This window comes from Belonocnema kinseyi, chromosome 3, assembly GCF_010883055.1.
Source record: "Belonocnema kinseyi isolate 2016_QV_RU_SX_M_011 chromosome 3, B_treatae_v1, whole genome shotgun sequence".
NCBI lineage: Eukaryota > Metazoa > Arthropoda > Insecta > Hymenoptera > Cynipidae > Belonocnema > Belonocnema kinseyi.
Window position 1 is genome coordinate 10636796 of NC_046659.1, and position 25618 is coordinate 10662413.

At 35.8% G+C, this 25618-nt stretch overlaps 1 protein-coding gene across 2 annotated transcripts in view; it reads left to right on the plus strand.

Moving 5' to 3' along the window:
• The window catches only part of LOC117170229 (protein AF-10-like), a 688368-nt gene that overhangs the window by 558022 nt on the left and 104728 nt on the right, over positions 1 to 25618 (plus strand). The window lies entirely within an intron of this gene.

The following is a 25618-nucleotide window of genomic DNA, read 5'->3' on the forward strand; positions in this document are numbered from 1 at the left end:
AAATTAAAATTCGAAAATTTTTTCTAAAGCCTCCAGGGGACTTCGTTTTCGCACGAAAAAATTTTATGTGCCCTTATTGCATCCGGACCCACAATTATTCCAGAAAAAGTAGTTCAGGATAGGAATTTGAGAAAAATTAGACATGTCTGAACAGACCGGTATAATTTTAAATTATATAATTATATAAATTAAAATTATATTAATTATTATAATTTTTTAAAAGATTTGAATAGAGTAGCCACATTAGACGTAAAAAATGAAAAACTTGAAAACCCGGCGGAATTCCACCGATTTGAATTACACCTTTTGCATTGTGTTGTTAACGATGTGTCATGGAAAGTTAAAAAACAAAAGATTTCTTTACTAACTTTTATTTATTTGTTTTAACATAGAATTCCGAAAAATCGATTTTAAAGTTGAATACTTCGAACAAATGAAATTCTAAAGCTACGAAAATAGTTTTTATATGTATATAGGCCTGGGTAGGTAACATAAAGTAAGTTGAACGCAAAATGAAGGGCGAAACATAATCGAGCATAGCGCCATAAAAAAAAATTATTTTTGGCGTCTATTTGGAAAAAAATGGATAGGAAAAAGATTCTTTTTCCCAGACAAATAAATCTTACAATTTGCAATAAGAATGCTGGTATAAATTTTTCCTCTGCGGGTCATAATTTCTCAGTAATAAAGCCTTAAAGTAGCAGGGATAGTTGCACTGCGTGGGTGACACACTCCTAGTTCCGCTCTACAATTTAAGTCTTATACATTGATTTCTCAGAAAGTATGATGCATTATTTCCAAAAAAGCCAAAAAGCGTTTTTGAGGATGTTTTGCTCGATTTAAGGGTGTTGTCACCCTTCATTTCGAGTTAAACTTTTTTTTATGATACTTACCATTTTCGTAAAGAGTATGTATGGCAAATATGAAACATTTCTTTTGAGTTTCTTTCCGTTTTTAATAGATGTTAAAAAAAAGATTTGCCGCCATTTTGAATTTTTTGTCCTCAAATTTATAAGCAACAATCGCATTATACATGTACACCATACACTGGAACCGCGTTTGTATCCGCCGTCCGTTAAATTAAACATTCACTTATATTCTCCCGGTGGGAATCCCACCACTGCTGCTCAGCAAAGGAGAAATTGTCGCGCTGCTCTCTGATTGGCTTGTTTATCACTTGGTGCTGCGAGATTTTGGATGCCAAGCGTATATAAATGAGAGTTATGCACAGATAGAAGCGCGACAAGATATAAGTGAGAGCGGATATAAACGCGGTTCCAGTTTTTTTTCGTGGCTTAAGGACCTCATTTATTTCATTTATTCAACATTAAAATCAATTTTTTGGAATTCTTTGTTTAAAAAAATAAGTAATAATTAACGGAATTTTAAAACTTTTCATCACACATCTTTAGCAACATCACTGAAAAGGTTTCATCTCAATCAGTGCAACGCCGCCGGATTTCCAAATTAAATTTTCGTTGACTCCACGACAAGGAATTATAAAATGATTTCAATAATATGATACGATTTCAAATCGTTTAAAATATTTCAGGATAATGCATTTTCTAGAATTTTGGAAGATATGGAATGATTTTACAGGACCTATAAGGTTTTAACGTACTTTAAAAGATTTCACAGGATTTGTAAGATTTTCGAGAATTTTTCTAAATTTACTCAATTATACTCAAATCAATGGATTTTTGTTAATTTTTATTAATTTGGCTCTGAGGATTAATTGATAAGATGATCAAAAGGTTTGCAGTCGCTTTAACTATTTTTTCAAACTATTAGCATTTTCAAGAGCTTTAAACAATTTCAAGGCATTTCAAAAGATATTAAGGGATTTAAAATACTTTGAGAAAATTTTAAAAGATTCCCAGAAATATTTTATTTATTTCAATAGTTTGAAGGAATTTTAATAGCCTTAATAAAAAAATTTTTTTTCAACATGCTGGGACCTATCTATTTTTCGAGACGTTGCGTTTGTCTGACGTTTTAGTTTATAAAAAGTGTATAAAATGAATAATGAAATTTTTTCAACTCTAGTTCAAGAGTGAATTTATTAAGCTTAACAAATCTTACGTCAATGTCTTTATTAATAATCTCATTAAAAATTCACAAAATACCTCAGTTTTTCAGTTTACTGAATTTTCTTTGAACTTAAGAACTTTTTTTGTTAATAAAATATCAAACTGAAACTTTGGAAATTGTATCAGAAGAACATAAACTACATTTGTGTACTTCGTTTGAGTAGAAATTTCGCTAAATAGTATGTTGCATTACAAGCGATGAAACACAGCGATTGCAACGAGCGCGAAGTTTTCTGCCTGAGCGAAGCGAGGGCTGCCTTCATACGAGTTGCGATCGTTGACTTACATTCCTAGTAATGCATATTACTTTTTCATAGCAAATCTATTAAAAATTCGAGTTGAGGTACCTGTAGACCCTACCTACCTACGGGTACTCTAGAGCTGAAAAAATGTTTCGACCCTAGGCATGTAAACACAGTGTTTCAGTCAGCTCTACACGTACCGAAACTCGAAGACAAAATGTTTCAACCCTAGGGATGCAAACACTGTGTTTCAACCTATTCTACATGTATCGAAACTTGAAGTTTCAATAGATACGCTATGAAAAATTATTTTCAAAGACATAAAAACTGGTACTATTTTTTGACAAATTTCCTTTGTACCTTGAAATTTTGTTGAACCTAAGACCTTTTCTTATATATATTTTAATCGAAATTTCTACTCAACTGAAGTACATAAACGTACTTTATGGTACACGTACTTTATGGTATACGTACTTTATTTTATTTACAAAAAAGTTCTTAAGCTCAAAAAATATTCAGTTTTAACTATAGCGTTCTTCTAAGTCAGCGGTTTACACAATTCACAGGTGCAGCTTGGATCAGGTTCAACTGGCCATTTGCAGGATCCACCAGTTTTTTCCTACGGCAAACTGAGATAAAATTAATGATCCCTTTTAAACAAATGTATGACCATTTCAAAGAAAATCTTAGTTGAAAAACTTCGGTTCGTAAAATGAAACCTTGAAGATCCAATTTGTCTGCTGTGCAAGAAGCGACTTTTTGATTTACTTCGACTCAGGTAAAGGGTGGATATTCTTCTTCATAGTTATGCGTCAAAACTGAGTAGCTCTGACCTACTGGCCCGGGATCGCCAGTAGATCCAGGATCTACATTTGAAGAACCCTGCTCTAAAGCCTATTTCGCTTCATTATGTGTTGAAACTGTCAGCTTTGCTGCTACTGCCAGCACGACCGTCAAAGTCATAAGAAGACAGCTCAGGTCCTGTTGCTACTCTAATGCGTAAACAGTTCCGCAAACTTAATTGTATTATTTTTTTCAATTTTCTATCAGTGTTAAATTTGGATTTCCATATAAATCTTAATATCTTAGATGGGATTCTCCTGGTATAGGTTCATTGGTTATCGATGGGTTCTACGAACAGTAGGCTATTGTTTCGCTACCGTTAAGAAAGCGTCTATCAATATATTACAAATGCCATATGTATGTATGCATGGATGGATGTATGTATGTATGCATATATGTATGTATGTATGTATTTATATACCATGACTGATAGCCAATATGCACATTGTTCAAGTAAGCAATTAATTAAGTGAGGCAAGAGGAGATTTTCCAAAAGCTAACTTGCGAAAAATATTCAGACCTTATTGAAGTTTGAATGACCTTGATATGACCATCAAGGTCACACCTGACCTATGTTCAAGTAAGTAAGTACGGTAAGAGTACGATTCTCCTAAGCTAGCTTGCGAAAAAATGTTCAAACTGTCAAATACTTTTTCGTTCACTAAATACTTGAGTAGCAATGCTACTAAAACTCTTGGGTTGCTACACTCTTAACACTCTTGGGTTCGAATAATCAGTAGACCGTCGTTTATGAAGTAAATCAATTTATTATAAGAAGTAACAAGTAAAGAATGAAGGCTCGACCACAGTAATTAAGTCTAACAATCTACTCGACATTTAACACGCAGTTGCGCTTTCGAACCCCTCAGTCGCACGAAATCTTGTGTTCGCTCGGTTTGCGGATACCGCACTGACTCTCGTTCCACTCGCGCACTCACATACCTCCCCCTTCGTTGCAGTCGGTACAAAGGCCGGATTCTGGAAGTGGCCATTTGGCGCTAATAAAATCATTTTGAAGTTTGAATGACCTTGATACGTCCATCAAGGCCACACCTTACCTATGATCTGACTGCACTTTTTAACGTTAAATTTTCCGCTCTTTCGATTGCCAATGTCAAAAATGGGCTATTCCATTTAAAAAAACAAAGGTGACCTTGAAATGACCATGAAGGTCATGTTCAAGGTAAAAACTAAGGTCACCACTGTATTCCTCGTCGAAAGTTACTTCAAGAATGATCTTAACCTTCTTCAAAAAAATGGTACCTAAGGATCTATTTGGCTGTCCCGGGACTTTTTGAACACCCTGTATATCCTTTTACAAACTCAATAAAGATTTATTATTACAGTGAAACTTTTCAATAGCCCTCCCTTATATAGCACTTCCGAGAATTGAAGCCGCGCCGCATGCAGGGGTAACAGCAGCTGCGCGGGATATGCGGCTGTCACTCAAGCGAGCACTCAAGCATGAACAAACAAAAGCAGAGCGGGCTCTAATAAGTTAGTTCTCACCCATCGTCAGTCCCAAAATCGGCGCTATAGAAGAGTTTTACTGTATTTTATTTAAAACTTTTATTCGGATAAACCCGGTCATACATCATAGTCACGGACTAAGTCAAGTGACTGATGAAATTATGATGTTCTAAGCCAATCCAATACGATATTTGAAACCTCCTGCGATGATGTAGGTATAAAACTCAGGCCACGCCCCTTTGTTCTCAGGTCTCGAATTCTATGCTTTTTGATCACACAGTGCGAGACTTTAAATAACGTAAAAATTGTAGCTCTAAAATCACGCGCGCCCGTGAATTAATCTCTGTGTAGAAAAAAAAGAATTCTTTCGGCCTCAAACATGGTTTAGCCCGCATAAAGCTGATAGGATGCCTTTCTTCTATTAGCAGAAACTTTTCAAAAGTATTGGGAAGAATATTTCATTTGAATTTTCATTTGTCCTAATTTTAATTTAAACTAATTTTCGTTGCTCCACATAATCATTTACCCTAATTTTTATTTATACAACTTTCTATTTGTCATAATTATTTTGTTTCTCCCGGACTGCTTTAGGCTAGAATGAAAGTACGAATCAGAAGATTATTTATTATAGCATACTACGCGCCAGTTGGCAGTGATCCCAGAGTAGTAAAAGATGTCTTCTGGGACACTTTAAACGGCACAATAAATATTTGCGATCGTGATGAAAGAATAATTCTGCTAGGAGATATGAATGGATGGGTAGGCATCCAAAATCAGGATACGAAAAAAGTATTAGGTAATTTTAGGGTTCCCAGAACAAATTATAACGGAGATAAATTAGTTGGCTTATGCTTAGAAAGGAGTCTGTTCATTACAAATATTTCGTTTAGGCATAAAGTGGTCCACATGTACACCTGGTCCAAAAGAAATAACCTATATATACCTACAGAAACCGGATGTTCGAAAAGATTTCCAAAATAAGATAATCGAAAACATAGATAGGACAACATGGGAGGAGTTTATAAAAACAAAGATATAGAGGGCGCATGGAGAATGTTCCGGGATATCATTGTTAGGTGTGCGATCGAAGTGTGTGGTACCGCGGTTGTAGGAAGAATATCTGGTGATGCGTGGTGGAATGATGAAATTCAGGATGGCCAAAAAGCAAAGATAGAAGCGTACAGGAGCACTTTAAACATCGCAGGTCTTAGCAATGAAGAAAGAAATAGACGTATAAATGATTACAGACACAAAAAGAGGATATTCAAACGATTAATTAAGGAAAGTAAAGATAAAATTAGAGTAGAAGAAGAGAAGAAAATACAAAACGACTCTGAAGGAGTCAAAAAACTGCTTTATAAAAAATGAAGGGAAATAAAAGTACAGAATTTGTCAACATAAGAAATAGTAATGGGGAAATGACCATTTTAAGAGTCAATACGGAGATGAAGCTTTTGGACATCGCAACTGAGATATTGAACATGATACGTTAGACAAGTCAATTGAGAAAGTCTGTGTCACTGAGGTAAGGGGTATAATTAAGAACTTAGAAAATATACCACATAGACATACCTAATACATACCACATAGACATACCACATACATACCGCATAGACTGTGCGAATTGATAAATTTATGTTTTGAGATGGGAGACGTCTCAGACGATTGGAAAAAAGCGATTATCGTACCAATATACAAAAGAAAGGGAGATAAATGCGACTGCAATAATTACAGAGGAATCAGCTTATTGAGTACCGCTAGCAAAATATACTCGAAAATACTTATTCGTAGGGTAATGAAAATAACAGACGAAAAGATTTGGGAAGTCCAAAGTGGGTTTATGCCAGGAAGGTCATGTACGGATCAAATATTTAGCTTAAGGCAAATCATAGAAAAAAGTTTGAAAGTAGGAAGAAAAGTTTTCTGTGCATTTGTTTACCTAGAAAAAGCGTTTGACAAGGTAGATAGAAGCAAACTTTGGGAAGTCCTGAAAGAGTACGGAGTCAGTAGATGGCTCTACAAGCTATAAAAACAATATATACGGGTAGCAAAGCAAGTGTAAGGGTAAATGGGAATTTGAGTGACTGTTTCGATATTGTTTAAGGAGTTAGACAAGGATGCGTTATGTCTTCATGGTTATTTATATTATTTATTATGGACAAGTGTTTAAGAATGGCTCTTTTCGACGAAGAAGGTGTGGATCTCGAAACAGTAAGGGTACGTGGGTTAGCGTTCGTAGATGATAAGGTAGTTATGGCAGAATCCATCGAAGACTTGCAAAGAATGTTGAATAAACTGAATGCAAGCATGAAGAGCATGAGCATCAAAATTAATGCAAATAAAACAAAGACTATGGTGTTAGAAGGGCATTTAATAAAAAATAAGTTTCTTAAATAAAATTTGAGTAATAAAAACTTATGAAAGGGTTTTCTAGAGAATTGTCGAAGGAATAAACAAAGCTCTTTATCATGAGGATTATATAATAATTACAACTTCTGCGTAACGAAACAGCCAAAACATGCAAACCTTAATAACTATTTTAAAATTAACAATTCTACCTAAAATATTATTTCTGAACCTCGGCTTCAGTTGTTTAAAAAATTGTTACAATTAACAATGTTAATATTTTCTTTAATTTTATCAATCATTTTTAATAATGCTCCTTCTTTATGGACTTACCCGAACTTGAAATGTAATGATAAATTACTGTTTTACCTTTGTTTTCTTATCTGCAGAACACCTGAAACCCATTTTCTTCCCTTGCCGCGGATATATAATATTGCGTACATAATAAAATTAAAATTGAATTTTATGCATCGATTTTTCACGAATATTTGCCGTTAAGTGTTTGGGTGTCTTTAGTCTGCCCAATGTTTCGATATTTGGGGGACTTTAGTTTAGAATTACATATTGGGTCGAATTTAGGTTTCTGAAAGAGAAATAAATTCAAAATATGAAGAAATTTGGCGTTACACAATAATTTTCATAATGGTCCTGCATTTGCAGAGGTTTCTTATTTGAATTTGGCGCCTACTCTTATTTAGTAACCGTACCCCAGGAAGTGTTGCACAGCGCCATGTTCACCTGACATACCGACCAGACTAAATACATCTAGATGGGAAACCGTGACTTCATAACTGAACGGAAGTTCGTTAGGACAAATGGAACTTCTGTTACTTGCAAATTATGGCGCGTGAAAGTTCGGATAGATCGATATTAAGTTACATGGAAATTAGGAAAAATAAAACTCATGAGAAATGATAATTCGTAGAAATAGAAATTAGGTCATGTGGAAGTTCGAGCAAATGATAATTATGACAAATAGAAATTTGCATAAATAAAAATTAGGGTAAATGATTATGTGGAGCAACGAATTTTAGGTTAAAGTAGAATTAGGACAAATGAAAATTATAGCAAATCGTGATTCGAAAAAATTAAACTTAGATTATATTCAAATTAGAAGAAGTTAAAATTATGTTACGTGGCATTAAGTTTCACTAAAAATTATTGTAGATAATAATTATGATAATTATCCATTCAAGCAATAAAAATTAGGTTATATAGTTCTTCGAAAGAATTAAAATTATGCCATATAAAAATTTCCAGAAATAGAAATTAGACTAAATGATAATTATGATAAATAAATGTTCTGGCAAAGAGAAATTAGTCGATCTTTAAGTTATGCCACATAATAATTCGGACTTATTAAAATTCTGGCTAGTGACAAATTGGGAAGAATAGAATGTAGATAATTTGACAATTTGGGTAAATTAAAAATATGGAAAATGGGTATTAGTTAAATTGATTTTCGATCAACTGAAACTTATGTCTAGTGAAGTTTGGGGAATATCCGTGGGCCTTGGATGTTATAAGTCAATCCAATACGGTGCTTGAACCCTCCTGCAATGATGTTGTAGGTATACGATTACGAGCGGCCGCTCGTAAATAGTTCGAGGAGACAGCAGTCACCTCTGGATGCTTTCTTAGAGCTATCATCTACCAGTCCACACGTTTTTAGTCGCTTGCTTCCTGATGGTAAAGAAAGATTCTTACAATGCGACAGGTGTTTAATAAAACTTCCTTCTGAGCGGCTACCAGTAATCTACTCTTAAGTCTCGTAGTGAAAGCAGTCGTTAGGCTTGTCTTAACTATCGTGTGCTGAATACCCTTAGATTCAAGAATACCCAGATATTTATATGATTGGCCTGCAGCTATTGCCTCGATGTCATTTTCGAACTCGTTCTCTAACTCTGCGGTCCCTAATTCCCCTCTGATTAAATGCACTGTTCTACATTTTTATAGTCCGAACTCCATGTGAATATAATTGGAAAACTGCTTTTTGACATCGATCACTTGCTGCAGTTTCTGGTCTAAACTAGCGTATAGCTTCAGATCCTCATTATCATAAATTTTGAACCCATGAGGCTTGCTGTTTAGTGTTTTTCTCAATGGGTTCAACGCTAAACAGAACCATAGTGCACTGAAGGAGTCTCCTTGAAATATACCCATCGTAATGCATATTGATCTATTTATCATTGATTGTCCATGATAAAAATACTTGATTCTTTTACCCCAGAGCCTCATAGCATGACTTAGAAAGTCAATAATGCGTTGGCAGATTTTGTAAAGTTTTATGACTTCAAGCCAATAGTCATGCGGCACGGAAGGAAACGCTTGCTGGTAGTCATTTGTATGTCATGTGTCAGTTCCTTTGATGCTTACGAGCTTGAATCATGGTAAAATCATCTATAGTGACTAGATCATTACAGCCTCGCGAGTTTTTACAACAACCTTTTTGTTCTTCTGTAAGGATGTCGTTCTTGTCGCAATAAGAATTTACCTTATCAGCAATGAAAGCTGTCAGACATTTATAAATTGTTTGAAGACAGCCTATCAGTCGCAATTAAGATGGATTTTGACCGTCTGGTTTTTTAGGTAACATATACGTAGTACCCTGGGGCATAAAGCCTATCATCAGATCTGGGTGTTCAATGATCTTCTGAAAACACCTTGTCAACGCATAATGCACACTCATCAGGTACTTGTACCAGAAATTGTGCATCCAATTTGCACCTTACTTTGCTGACATCCATATCGAACCTGATCTTCCATGGTGGATGTCGTTCCCCTGCTGGGACAAAAACTGCATTTGCAGGCCTAGTTCTGCGGTCCAACATTCTAACGGTTGCTACAGCTGCACAGTATACAAGGGTTTGCACCTCTAACGCAGTTTGTACTACGTTCAGATACGTAGGTAAAACTTTTCTATCGAGGTGTTCTATTAGTGCACGCAGATAATTAGTGATGTTCATTTTGGGTAGAGAATGCCTTATTGTTGGTTCTACATATCTGAACTCTAGTAAAGCATGACCAAAATTCCTTTTAGGGTGCTGTAGTTTTTCTGGGATTTCCCTATCCACATCATGGTTATTAATATCCGGATGTGGTTCTGATGGATCCGGTACATGATGTTCATTATCCCTAGCACCTATGCCTTCATCTTCATTCAAGTCTTCGTTGCCCACATCTTCCAAGGCGAGTTCATCAATAGGAAGCTGCTGTTCCACTTCCATTTTGATAGCAGCTATTTCAACAGCCGAAAGCAGTCTGTTTACAGATATTGAGCGTTTTTGATCTGCCAGATTATGCTAATTCATTTTTGTGATTAGTTCAAGGTATTTATGTAATAAGATTCTACGATGTTCTCTCCTCACACTTTGTCCACATTTTTCTGTCAAAAAATAAAGGCCCATAACATCTCTCTACATATGATGTGTTCATTTTCGTCGCTTTTTTGGTTGCTGAATCTCTGCTTCCGCCTCTGGTTGTACAAGACCATCCACCTCTGGAGGATGTGGTGGTGTTGGATCATCAGTAGGTTGAGGAAGCACATCAATGGCCCCTGCTTGACCGTATGACGCGGCTTCCTCTAACTGATGTTCATTGCCGTCGTTTTTTCAGGATAAATCAACCTGTTTTTTAATGTCGATTGCTCGGTGTTCTGTGATATGTAGTTTAGTCCTGATGTCCTTCACCTTAGTGATAAGATCTCTTAGTTCGAGTTCTGTATATTAGGATGCTTTGAAGCAAATTTCGTTCTTAAATTGTATTCTTTTCCCATTTTCGTTTCGAACTTCACATTTTCGTAATAGGGACGCACCAATTCCTCTTCCATTGTGGTATCACACTTGATGCTCTCCCACGGTATTTCTGTCGAGGTGGTGTATCCGCCACTAGTTTACATCCTTGCTAGAATTAAAGCTCACGGCATTTTGGTGATGCGGGGACCGCGGGGCCTAGAGAGAGGCCTAGAGAGAGTTGAAAAACCTGGAATTGGCAGGGAATTTTTATATATCTGGAAAAACCTGCAAATGTCGGATTTTTTTCAATCAGGGAATTTCTTCGAAAGCGTACTTAATTTTTTAAAATTGAAATATTAAATTGAATAACACGTTCTTTTGTTTCAAATCAATTTTTTTTACTGAAAGTTAAACTGTTCTGTTCTTTGTTTAAAATTCAGCTTTAACTATAATTTTGAATTTTTTTTGAAAATTAATTTTTCTATTGAAAATATAAATATGCAATATTTGCCTAAAAAAGTATTTTTTTCAGTTGAAAATTTTGACATCATTAGTAGAAATCAATCTTCTGGGTTGAAAGTAATTCTTCTTGTTGGAAATTTAATTATTCTCGTGAAAGACTCATCATTTTAGTAGAAAATTCGCCGCTTTAGTTGAAAATGAATTTTTTAACTAAGAATTTAACTTCAATTTTTGTTCACCAATTTATGTTTTTAATTTAAAATTCATGTATTTTCATTAAAATTTAGTTTTTTGGTAAAAATGAATCTTCTATTCCATTTTTGGTTGAAATCTGATCTTTTTTAGTTTAAAATTCAACTATTTGGTTGAAAATTTGTCTTTTTGTATTTGATAATGCAAATATCTCTGAAATGTCATGTATTTTGTTGAATAATCGTATTTGTGGTAGAGAGTTAATCTCTTTGGTTGAAAATAAGACAACTTGGTTAAAAATTGAACACTGATCTCAAAAATGTATTCTTTTGTTTAAAATAAAACAGCATGGTTAGAAGTTCAATTAAATTTGTTTTACTTGAACATTGATCTTTTTCTGTTGAAAATTCAACTGTTTGATTGAGAATTAATGTTTTTTTAAACATTTTAAGTATAAGTAGATAAAATAAAAAATTTTTAAAACTTGTATTCAAATTCATGGACTTTAGAGACAAATTCAAGAAATCCTGATTTATGTTTTTAGAATTATTTCATTATTTATTTAATCTATCCTGCTCAAATATTTAAGAATCTCTTGTTATATCAATTGAATAAATAGAAACCAAAAAGAATATTGTTTGCAATAAATTTGCGAAAAATTATACCTGCAAAAACTTAAGATCTCTGAAAAAAACCTGGAATTGTCAGGGATTTTTTTTCCCAAGATTTGAGTAGACACCCTGATAAGGGTAGTATTGTCAGCGCGTTCGTTGTATCAGCTGTTAACATGCGTCCAAATCCAACAAAACTGGATTAAACGGCCCTGACTATGTACGTTTGGATTCCTCCGATTTATTTTGAAGGCCTCTACAAGCCGTGCCCGGAACCTTACTTATTTCGAGATTTGAATGTACTAAAACGAAGATCAAAGGGAATGGAGTACTTGCAGTCAAATGTCCACGTTTTGAGACCCCCTGAATCCGAAAAAGAGGTTTTTACGAATGCGTCTATGTGCATGTCTGTAGATTTTTAGTTTGCTGGCACGATATCTTTCGAAAGAATTGACAGATTGGATTGGCCTTTGGTATACTCTTTTAGGAGACCACCTGTTTTAAAAATTCAGAAATTTTCTCTGAGGATGTTCATAGTATTCAAACAGACGAACAATTTATCCTCATGACTTTTTCCTAGAAAACCAAAATTTACCACAGTTATAGCATTTACAAAATTCCAAAAAAGACACGAAAATCAACATTTTAAATCAAATAACGCACGATATGAAAAAAAGTCAAGAGAAGAAAAATGTTTATTTTTTTTAAGCTCTGCAAGATTATTCCATCAACTTTTTGAATTTTTTTGTAAAATCGAAAATTCAAATTTTGACATCATAAAAAAATAATGGAAAATGAAAAATTGTATTTTGCGGTTAAACTGTGCAAAATAGTGAAAAGATGTCTAGACAAAAATTGTGAATTTTAAAAATTTGTTTTTACATATAAATTTGTTTTAAATAACTTTTTGATTGCATGCGTATTTTGTGTTTTAATCGTGAAAAACTATATTAACAATAAAAAATCAGCCCGCTGCGTGGGCACATTCTCATTACAACTTATGTTTTTTAATTTTCTTATTCGTCTCGTGTGTGGATTTTCAAAATATTTACTTTTTTTAAAAGGTTCTTAATGCTATTTTTCACGATTCGAACAAAACACAGAACTACCAAATCATTATTGATGACAAATTAATTAATTTTTACATTCTTAGCAAGAAAAGGTATTAGATTTGTGTAAAATTTAACCCCCCCCCCCTGTTTTTCTCAAATGTCCATATTTTGAGACCCCCTGAATCCGAAAAACAGGTTTTTACGAATGTGTGTCTGTCGGTGCGTGTGTCTGTAGATTTTTAGTTTGTTCGCACGATAACTTTTGAAAGAATTGACAGATGGGATTGGCCGTTTGTATACTATTTTAGTGTTCTAATATAAAGGTCAAGTTCGTTAGCTAATCATTTTGGATAAAAATGCAAAAAGTGAGCGTATTTTGAAAATTGTTGAGACCACCTTTTTTCAAAATTCAAAATTGTTCAGTACAGATATTCATAGTATTCAAACAGAAGAACAATTTGTCCTAATGACTTTTTTGTTTAAAACCAAAATTTACCATAGTTATATCATTTACAAAATTCCACAAAAGACAGGAAAAAATTTGGTTGTTCAATAATTTATGTATCCAGATATCCAGATATTAATTATAGTTTTCTAAAACATTAAAGGAACATGAATTCACTAACAATTATAAATGAAGAAATACAATTTTATAGATTTGTACATAAGGTAAACAGTCGGGAAATCTAGTTATATAAAAAAGGTAGTACATATTAATTTACTTTCACAACCTTTCCGTACATCCTAGTTTTCAATAGTTTTTTCTAATGTTATATGAAGCATGTCCTAAAAAGCTTTAACACTAGATCGAACAAATGGGTCATTTTGACCTATTTGATTTTTCTCGTGATTGCTTTTTTTTGAACTATTGGATACATACAGAATCCTTTTCGTGATTTTTAGTCATTTCATGAAAGCCGTTCTAGTGTTAATATCATTATACAATTGTTTGTAAGCAGTAGGGTTTACAGATTTCCCATTGAATTATATTTTGATCAACCAGTTGGCAATATACAGGGGATATTTGGATATTTCCTTCAAAAAATTTGGCTTTGAAACCCAATTTGTGGTATTTAAAAAAAATTATTATTTGGAACATTTCCTACTAATAAAAAACTCCAGTACATTCTATTAAAGTTTGTAATGTAATGTAGACTCCTATAACTTTAAAAACAAGAAATTTTTAAACATTTTTATTTCTTTTAACACTTCTACGTGTTTACTAATTTCATATAAAATGAAGTTAGCCTAATTCTTATGCGTAGCGGAAAGGTAGTGTCAAGCAATTTTTTAATTTTGATTAAATTAAAGGTTCTTTTTAAATATACAAAGAATCAAACACTCATTTCTGGAATAGAAGGAGTTAATAATAATGTCGATCGATGTCAAAAAAAATATTTCGACACACTATGGCCGGATGTTCACGGACTTCAGCCTTTTGGGGAAAAGTACATTTTTCTGGCGGTGGTCACGTGGTCCATCATGATGACTGGAATGGGATCCCAGATCCTCTTGATCGAGGACCGAGACCCGATCCTCTTGACAGAGGTCCGAAAGAGTAGTAAAAGAAAGATAGGATATCAAATCCTCTCTACAGAGGACCGAGAACTACGAAAATAAAATTCCCAGATCCTCTTAACAGAGTACCGAGACGTGGGATTTGTCTCCGATCCTCTTGACAGAGGATCGAGAATAATGAATTAAAATAAAAAGGATCCCAGATCCTCTCTACAGAGGACCGAGAAATGAGAAGAAGAGCAAAGTAATAAGAGTCATAAGACAGAAGTAACAAGAGGTAGTAAAAAGAGTAGAAAGAAGTAAAAAATAGAAACCTAATAAATAAAGAGGAAATTCCCAGACCCTTTAAACAGAGGGTCGAGACGTAGGAGGAAAATCCCCGATCCTCTTGTCAGAGGACGGAGAGTAATAAGTGAAAAAAAATGAAAAAAAGGATCCTAGATCCTCTCTACAGAGGACCGAGAATTGAGAAAAGTCATAAAAGACATAAGGTAGATGCAGAAAGAAGTAGTAAAAAGAGCAAGAAGAAGTAAAGAAAAAAGGGTAATAAATAAGAAAGGAAAAAATTCTCAGATCCTCTAGACAGAGGACCAAGAGAAAGGAGAATAGCTGGAAAAAACCTTAAGATCAACCACTAGCTAGGTTGGCTATAGCCGGAGACTTCCGTCTCGCAATCAGAAAGTGGTTTCCTTTTTTTTTCTTTTTCACCGACATTCTTGACAAAGTTAAATAAGTTGATGTTTGTTCCCTTTTCAAACGAAAGGAGGTTATTCCTAATTCGAGGTTAGGATTGCGCAAAATTATTAAATCGGGGTTTCAGAAGGATGAGTCATGGTTTATTAATCGGGCTGCACCCACTAACAATTTATGTCCTCGCCGCCCAACAGGTAATTCGGTAAGAGTTCGCTAGTCGGAACGCCACCTTTACCGGGTGGTGACTGGTTTGGTACTGACTAGGAGCTCGTCACGAGCGAAGGGGTCAGATGTCTGTGAGCAACGCTGCGGCGTGAATTGCATCCAATCGATTTATCGATGTATCGATTCATCGAGGGTCGCGGCTGGCGCACGAAGTTTCAACTGAACTAAACTTATTGGCTGGTAAATGGTCATTTAACCATTGTTAAAATAGCGGGCTTTTGCAATCAGCATTTGTTTTAGGTTAGTTGGGAGCTGTTTTGAGAAGCGTAACGGAATATAATTTCAGAGAAATTTAATTGTGTAACAGTAGACTAAAGCTTATTTGTAATAAGATGATAGCCGCTTTCTTAACGGTAGCGGAACAATAGGCTAATATTTGTAGAACCCATCAATATATTAATTAAAAATAAGCAAATTCAAACTTGTTGGTTCTAAAAACTTATCTGAATTGCATGTCTTTCTACAACTACAGAAACGTAGATTAATTTTCATGGAGACTAGGAGTCAAGTTTTCAAATTGAAAAAATTGCCGAATATACTTTCACAAAAATAAATTCCTAATACTTTTATAGTGCTATTTTTTAATCCAATTTTACTTCACCATCTTCGACTTCGCACATTTAATTAATTGTGCAAATGAAGTTGTATGCAGCCTAGTTTTTCGGATTGTTCACCTGAAAATGTAGTCATTTTCAAGATTTTTCAGTATGTATGAAATTCACTAGAAATAAAAATTCTTGTTGACACTCGAAAAAAAAGTATTATTTCAGTGCTACTTTGAGGTATTGAAGTACGACTTAAAAAACTGTCCCTAGTGATATTAAAATGAGACCACTGATAGAATTCCAGTCTTTTTTTTTGCATTGAAAATAACAATTAAATTATCATATTTCAAAAATGGGAACGAAAAATATGATGCCGCCAAAAAAGAATAAAAAATTTATTTTTAAATTTATCTGCCATATCATCAGAGATTGTACCTTACCGACAGTAGATCAAACCTCCAAACCATGAAGACAGACAATCTACACAATATCGATCAAGTTAAGAATCTTCAATAACAGAAAATGCTTAACGTCTTAATAAGACTAGATGGAAAATAATATTTTTAAATTAAAATTATTTCTTGAAAAAAAAGATCTATCTTGAAAAAAAAGATCTTATCTTTTTTTCAAGAAATAATTTTTATTTAAAAATATTATTTTCCATCTAGTCTTATTAAGACGTGAAGATGGAGTAGGATCTTTTTTTCAAGAAATAATTTTAATTTAAAAAAGAATTTTCCAATTTTTACGGAGAATGTTTGATAATATTCTGATAATAATTCTGACTAATTGCTTTGAAGATTTGGTGACAATATATCACCAATAGCATAATACTTTCTTTTATGTAGCAAAAAATGTTTACCACGCGGATGGAGAAATAAACTGCCCTGTTTTTACAGAAAAATTAATTTTTCTGGAAAACGACAATTCATAACGCAAACTTATATACGTATATATTAACCTTTTATTATTTATAGAGAAATTTCTTTCTAAACTACATATGGTACCGTTTTTGGTACGTTTCTGATTGGAATCAATATGTTCACTGAAGATCTGGGAATTCTCACTGATTCAAATCTTTAAAGCAGCTAGCAATGTGCTATTTCAGAAACTTATACTTTTTTAAACTTTCAATCTAAAGTTTCAATTAAAAGTTTCAAATCAGAATTCATAATACTTCAATTGAAAGCCATTATTATACATTTTCCATAAAAATTAGTTATTAATGTATTATAGCTTCTTAGAAACAGTCGAATTCATCTAAAAGACGACTTTTCAATACTAGAGTTTATTTTTCAACCAAACTGTTAAATCGATAATCTAAAAAGACAAGTTCTTTAACAAACAGTTGAATTTTTAAGAAAAAAGATACATTTTCAACCAAGGGTTAAGTTTTCAACAAAAATAATGAATTTTCTACAAAAAGGTAGATTTTTAACCAAGAAGATTTATTTTCCTCCAAAAAAGATGATATTCTATTAAAATTATGAATATTCCAACAAAAAAATTATTTTTGAACAAAGGATTTCAATCTTTAACTGAGTAATTAAATTTTTCTAACCAAAAAAGATCAATTCTCAACGAAAAATGTATTAGTTGATATTTCAACTATAAACAATTCTTGTGGAAAAATATTTAAATTTAAGGTTTTATCAAATTTAACTTTTCTCTAATCGCTAGAATGGCTACGGATATTCCTAAAAAATGCATCTTTGATATTATTTAGTAAAATATAACAACTTAAATTTTTATACACAATTTAGATAAACAAATTCCAAATGTTGGCAGTTTCACTTGAAAAAAATCGTGTTTTCAATCGCAATATATTGAGAATGAATCATAACACTGCATGCCAACATTCATTCACTCAATACAAAATCTCTTGACAATAACACACCGATTTGGGAGGCAAACCCCACATTTGGCAAAGATTCATGTCCGAAAACGAGATTGGTAATGAATGCTTGTGTGCTAAGTCAGTATTAGTAGCTATATGGAAAAGATTTTCCATAAAGTGAATCTTAGCATGTAGTGTTTACAATCCATAATCATATACAGTCTGTAACGGAATCAATACGACGATCCGGCAAAAGTTTCGTGCACCCTGAGAACACGGATCGATCCAAGAACTACCGCCTTCTGCATTTTTTCCGTAAGTGTTTTAGCATATTGTTGACACGAAGGGATGCTTTTCAGGTTATTAACGAGTGAAAGCTTGGCACCTCCAAGATCGCCGATGATAAGGACGATTAGTTTAACAAAATATTCCGGGTACAATCGCTGAAACTCTCTTATAAGGTCTTCTATACCTATCTTGCCTTTCATTCTCCTTGGCTATGATGTTTTTGTCAGCTAGTGACGAAAATTCGATAACGAACATGGTGCGCTTCTCGAAGTCAAGAAGAACCATGTGTGACCTCGAGTGTGCAACAGAAACAATTGTCGAGAATATAAAGTTCCAGTATATGCGGCACTTCCCATTCTCGACAATTTACTCGATTTTCCTAGGAGCATTTAGAGGAGCGAGATTAATGTTAATGCCGTAAGAGCAACAGGGATGGTAATAAACCACTCTTACTGCCGCATTGTGCCTTTGGATGTAGGTCGTTCCCGCATGCGTTGGACGCCTAGATAGTATGTGAGTTAAATTCTCGGGGTGTGCATGGCACGCCCTGCAGTTATCATCGGGAATGTCTTGGCTTAAAATGTGGCGACGGTATGTTAAGGTGGAAATGACACCGTCTTGGCGTGCCAAAATGAAACCCTCCGTACCAGACTTCAATCCGGGTGATTTAAGGAAAGCAAACGTCAGCTCACACGACATTGACTGCTCCTCCTTAAGCCCGAGTGTTTCAGCAGCTTCCTCCGCTGCTTTGTACAGAAACGCTCCTTTGCCCACTTTCTTCGTGATTCCTGACCATTTTAAGAAGAGGGCCTTTTCCATTTGAGACTGTATGTGCTGTGCCTAGAATAATCCTGTTGTTAAGACATTCAAAACTCAATATTCCGCGACCACCTTGACGGCGTGAGATGTACAGTCGCGGAACAGAAGACTTAAGATGCATGTTTTTGTTCATGTGCATAACCTTTCTTGTCCCGATATCAAGGGAACTAAGCTCGTTCTTCGTCCATGGAACTGCTCCAAATAAATAGAATACTACCAGGACGGCAAGCATGTTCATTCCTCGTCGACAGTTCGGAATACCAAATCTGCCGGATGAGACGTTTGTATCTGCTTCGGAGAGTATCCTTTATAGATGTCACATCTAGAATGCGGCTCTGTGGCACGCCCAGGTATGTGTAAGTCTCTCCAACGCAAAAGTGTCCTATAGCACTTCTATCAACGAGCTCAGGATCTTCAGGGATGCCGTTAAGTCTTCCTCGCTTCAAATAAACCTTGCCGTATTTGTCTAACCCATATTTCATTCCAATTTTCTTAGTATATCGTTCGACAATCCCTAAGGCTAGATGTATTTGTTCTTTATTTTTAGCTTAAATCTTAAGATCGTCCATGTAAAATACATGAGTGACCTTGTGCTTTCGATCTGCAGATTTGCCGCACAAGTACTCGTCGGAATGGCGAAGTGCTAAAGATAGTAGCAAGATGACAGATGATAAGTCCATGGGAGGTCGAATCGAAAGCTTTCCGGTAATCAATCCAGGCCATCGATAGGTCACGCTTATAAGATGCTGCATCTTTGCAGACACATCTGTCGATTAGCAGGTTCTCTTCACATCCTGCTACGCCTTTCTTTGAGCCGCGTTCATACATTTCTTGCCACACAGGTTCAATTGCCCGAACAATCCTATCATTTAGGCTACCTGTAAATATCGTATACAGTTCGTTCAGACAAGTGAAGAACAAAAATGAAATAAAGATTTTTGAAAATCTGAACATTCTTCTTTAGCTTTTTCCAAATTGTCGTATGCTGGGCAAATGTCAGCATTTCTCTTTTTTGCCTGCATACTGCATATCGATCATATGATACTGACTTTTAGACAAATCAGCTTCCTCTATTAATGCAAAAGTTTCTTCTGATGTAAGAAATTGATACCTTCCCCGCCAATCGGGTCCGAGAGGTAATATTCTGCTGGTGGTGAGGTTTGTTGAGAAATATCACCTTCTGGTGATGAGGTTCGTTAACCTCTATCAACCCCTGGTGATGAGGTTCGTGAGGTCTCGGCGACGCCTGTCGAAAGTTCGAAATTAAGACTACCGACTCCTGCTGACAGTCATTGATGGCTTCGATCGGCATCCGCCGTCGCACAGTGGGAAAAAAGCACTTTTTTGGGACAAAAATCAGCCGACTCCTCAATTTTCAACGGAACAGAGCTTCTTTGTTTAAATACTCATGAAGAATAGTATTTTAACGTAGAGGTGCACGTTTTTTGAAATTGTTATTTAATAATTTGTTATTTAACTTTTAATTTACAATTGGTTATATTTGCGATATTTACTTAGCCCCATTCATCGATATTGCTTCACAAAGGTGTAGAATTAGTAAACTTACTTTTTTTGAATCAAAATGTAACTTGTAAATAAATATCCCTCATTTCGTTAATTGTTATAAATAAATTAATGGATATAACGGTTAACTGCTGCATTTTCGGATTTCGAATGTATTACTTACATAAGTATGGTTATAAAAATGTGAATATTTGGTATATCCGTGCATTGAACATTTTTTTTTGTTGAATCATTTATTTTGATGTGAAGAACAAGAATATTATACATCAGAGTTCCATGAAACAAAATTTATCATTCTTATAAGCAATTTTTAGAAAAAAATTAACTGATTATAGTGTCACTTCCATTGGTTATATTGCTATAAAACTTTATTCCATAGCAATATTTAAGCTTTTTTACCAAAAGTCAATGCTGTAGCCATGAAAGAGGTTTTTTTTTTACTTTTTTTATACATTTATTTTTTTATTATTTTTATTTCACCTTATTCTGCTGCTTCCTGATCGGACCTTCCTGAAAACTTTATTGCTCGCCTCTTGGTTTCTTTTGAGAGCCATGTAATCGGTAACTTGAAGGATCTGATGATCTCACTTCCGTGTATTAGAACCTTATGCACAGTTGGTGGCAGTTTGTACCCAGATCCATGTACATAGCCAATAATCTGTCTTCATTACTGACTTCATTATCAATTATTATTTCATCCGTTGAAGAATTGCAATAATGTGGATGTTTACCCAATTTTAGTGCTCTAGACAACTCTTCTCCACTGTGATTCAGAGCAATTTTATTCACTCGTCTGCGTTTCGTCTTTTCGGATCCTTCTTTAAAACTTAAACGTGGACGACCTTTTCTGTAACAACAAGTAGACTCGATGAATTAACTGAAGATTTAACTGAACCATCTTCAGGTTGTGGGATATTTTCTTGGGTGTGATTGAATAATACTCTAAATTCACTTTGTAAATATTCAATTTTTTCCTCATAAAAGCACTTTTTATCCTACGAACATTTGCCTATTTTCTATTATACTGCGGCAAAAAGCGTGGCGCAAGTGGTAGGTAGGGCCATCTCCGGCTCGTCGACGGCTGGCGCCGATCGAAGCCATCAATGACTATCGGCAGGAGCCGGTAGTCTTAATTCCGAACGATCAAAAGGAGTCGCCGAGACCTCACGAACCTCATCACCAGCAGGTTATAGAGGTCAACGAATGTTATCACCAGGAGGTGGTAGTGCTCAACGAAACTCATCACCAGCAGAACATGACCTCCCGGACCCGACTGGCCGGGAAGGTATCAATTGGCGCCCAACGCGGGGTCATTCAGTATTGGAAGAAACAATCAGGGCCTTCAGCGAGCATTTCACCAGGCCCGACATGACCTGAGAAATTAGGCGTTATGTGGCTGGTTGCCACCAATACGTGTGCTGTAAACCCGTACGCTCCAAATATCCAGAGCACCAACGATCTCGCATCGCACGCACCGCTTGGGAAGCAGTCACAGTCGACCTCATAGGCCCCTACCCGGAAGCTAGAAAACGTTGAGACGTGGAGCTATGGAACACACCCGTTTATCGCCCCAGGGCAAATCCCACTGAGAGACGCAATCAGGAGATAAAAAAGGGCCTGCGACTTCGATTAGAACCCCGGACACAGTGTACCTGGGATCAGCGTCTGCCACATATACTGTTTGCACTTCGACGTCGTCGGAACGCCGCGACTGACGAAACACTCAGTTATCTTCTCTTGAACCTCAACAAAGCCCGTTCTTGGCTGGCACTTAACACGCCAGAAATGTCGGGGAATAGCCACATCAAAGCCCGTTTCCAGTGGAGACAGAATATACTATTCATGTCGGCGAAAAGCTGCAACAAAGCCCGTTTTCAGCTAGCACACTACTCGCCAGTTATATCGAAGAACAGTCGCATTAAAGCCCGTTTCCAGCTAGCCCACAACTCATCAGAAGTATCTTTGGACAGCCGCAACAAAGCCAGTTTTCAGCTGGCATTCAACACGCCAGAAATGTCGGCGAACAGCCGCTTTAAAACCCGTTTCGAACGAAGACACAACTTACCAGTCATGTCGGCGAACAGCCCCAACAAAGTCCGTTTCCAGCTAGCACATAGCTCGCCAGGCGTGTCGACGAACAATCGTATGAAAGTCCGTCTCCACCTAGCTCATAGCTCACCAAAAGTGTCGGTGAAAAACCGCAACAAAGCCCGTTTCCAGCTGGCATTCAGCGCGCCAGAGACGTCAACGAACAGCCGAAACAAAGCCCGTTTCTAGCTAGCACTCAACACGCCAGAAAGGTCAACGAATAATCGCATCAAAGCCCGTTTCCAGCTGAAAGACAACCTGTCAGTTATGACAGTGAACAGCGGCAACTAGTACCGTTTCCAGTTGAGATACAACCTACTTGGAGGTTCGGCGTACAGCTACACGCATTTAGCAGAGAAGAGGACAGAACAAACTCAAGGGAGAGTCTCGATCAGCCAGGAGACAACATTGGGCGTTACAAGCTTCGAAGACGCCGAGCGACGGATTATCACGATGTAAGCCCCTACAATCACCATGTACATAAATATAAGTAATTGCGTTATTTTTTTTAACAGCCAAAGAAGACTACATCCGAAAGGGTCGACGAATTTATATACATCTCCAATATATAAGAAAAGGGAGAGCTGAGAATTCCAAACCTTTCGAAATAATCACTTAAAGTTTCAGCAGCCATTGTAGAATTTAGAAGTTAATATTAACAGTTGATTATTATTATGATACTAATATGAATAGTGCTGGGGAAATTATTATTAATATTATGAGATAATATATCATTGTAGTAGGATCTGATTATAATTATGAGTAGGTGTTGTTATGATTCCGTGATTATATTGCAGTACCGCAGTTATGGCTATGGTCTAATACGGGGTTATAGAATTATAATATATAAATATTATTGCAATATTATTATTATAGGCAATATTGCTGTAAAAAAGTTTGACAATATAAAGGAATAAAATTGTTGTAATATGGTTTTATCATTAGTATTATTATCATTAATATCATATTATAAACAAAGATTATCGGTATAATCTGATATTATTTTATTGCAATATTGCGGCGATATAAGGCATATATTATATAATATTCTAATATATGCGATATCATCATAAAGGAATCAATTTTATCATAATAGGGTATTATCATAATATTATAAATGTTTTACGGTGTTATTATCATTATATTATGTTGTAATTATTCTTATAGTATATAGGTTGAGGAGGTTATGTGAATAGGAATAGCGTTTTATGGTGGTATAGGATATAACCTGAATAAGCCAATGCCAATTATGCTCCTAAGAAACAAAGTGTAACGCTGGACACCGAGAGAGACGATGCATAAGGAAGAAATTAAATTCGGTAGCGCACTACAAATTAAATAAGCCAATGAAGCATTCGTGCGAATGGCGCGCCAATTACCAACGAGAGCCGTTCTGATTGAACCATCAACGAAGAATGGGAGACTCAGCGACTCACGCGAATTCCGCGCGGAGTGGGTGAAACTGCCCGACCAGCGGAGTGGGAGGGCCGGCGCCCTAGCACTTAAAAGGACGCGTTTCATTCACCGCAACTCATGAACAATAGATTAGCATGAATGATTGAAATAGGCGATTTAAGGAACGCACCATCGAGATTACCAAAAGATCGGTTTTTGATTGACATTGATTGATTCGATTGAATTATCGAATGAGGATTTGAACCAATGTCACAGGCAGGAAGCAGCAGTGCCACCAAAGTGGCGTTAACCATGATGGATACTGACGACAACTTTTCCATCGTCACCTCCAAAAGGAAGAAGCGAAAGCTCGCCAAATCGTTCGAAAACGCATCGGACAGCGCTAGCCGTGGCCGATCCTCGGCCACCTCAATCAAAGGAAGTAGTAGGACGTCGCGAACGTCTATCGTGAGTAGGGATCTACCAGACTCAAACGCAGTCCCTAATAATTAAAATCCTAACCCGGTTAAGACTACAGGGCCGGGAAAAATATCCCCCATTAATGTTATTGTGGACGAGGGTAACCAACCCTATACAGTTTTGCACAAACTGTTAAAAGATTCCACCGAGTTTAAGCCGATAGTTTACAATCTTGGGTCTGACATCTATTCTATCCGAGTTTCATACCTGGAAGAATATAGAAAAATTATCTCCAACCTAGAGCTTCAAGGCTTTCAGTATTACTTATATAAAAGTATTGACTCTCCACCCATTAAACTTGTGATACGAAATATCCCCATCGCGTTCCCAGAAGACTCAGTTCTCTCCGCATTAAAAGAGGAAGGGTTCACAATTACGTCGGTTGCTCGAATGAGGAGCCGACAAACTAAAAAAGCCTTATCAATGCTTCTGGTAACACTGCCAAATACCCCTCAAGCAAAAGAGCTTCTCAATTTGAAGTCTCTTGCTTTTATAAAAATAAAGATCGAGCCCTACGTAAAACCTAAGGAAACCTCCCAGTGCTTCAAGTGCCAAAGGTTCCACCATGTCTCTGACGTGTGCGACGCCACTCCACGCTGTGTGAAGTGCGTTGGCGCGCATCAGAGTTCTACATGCAAAAAGAATCCTGAATCGCCGGCTACTTGCGCGAACTGTGCAGGGGACCATCCCGCTAATTACAGAGGCTGTTCTGCCTTTAAAACAGTTGCCAGGAAACCCACAAATAATAAACAAAAAACTAACAATACGCGTAAAGAAACGGTACCTAATAAACCATCTGCTCAGACCACTCAAAAAGATAATCATATACGTGAATGCACCCAAGTCAGTGTCCAGCCACAGAAAAAATCACCACTCTACAGCTCTGTAGTCGCCTCTTCTTCAGAAGCACATACGATCAAATCTCACACTAAACAGCCACCCAAAATTAATAGCACTCGTGCTAAAATACCTATCGCCAAGAAAATTCCAGGCCAACAAAATAAAATTACTCCAACTCTAATTAAAAATACTCCCTCTGAGGATATCAAAGTAAATTTAGTAAAATAAAAATTCACGGGAATCCATATGCTATAGTCTCGCTCTATCAGACTCCCTCTCGCGAATTTCTACAAAATGACTACAGAAAAATATTCAAACTAGCTC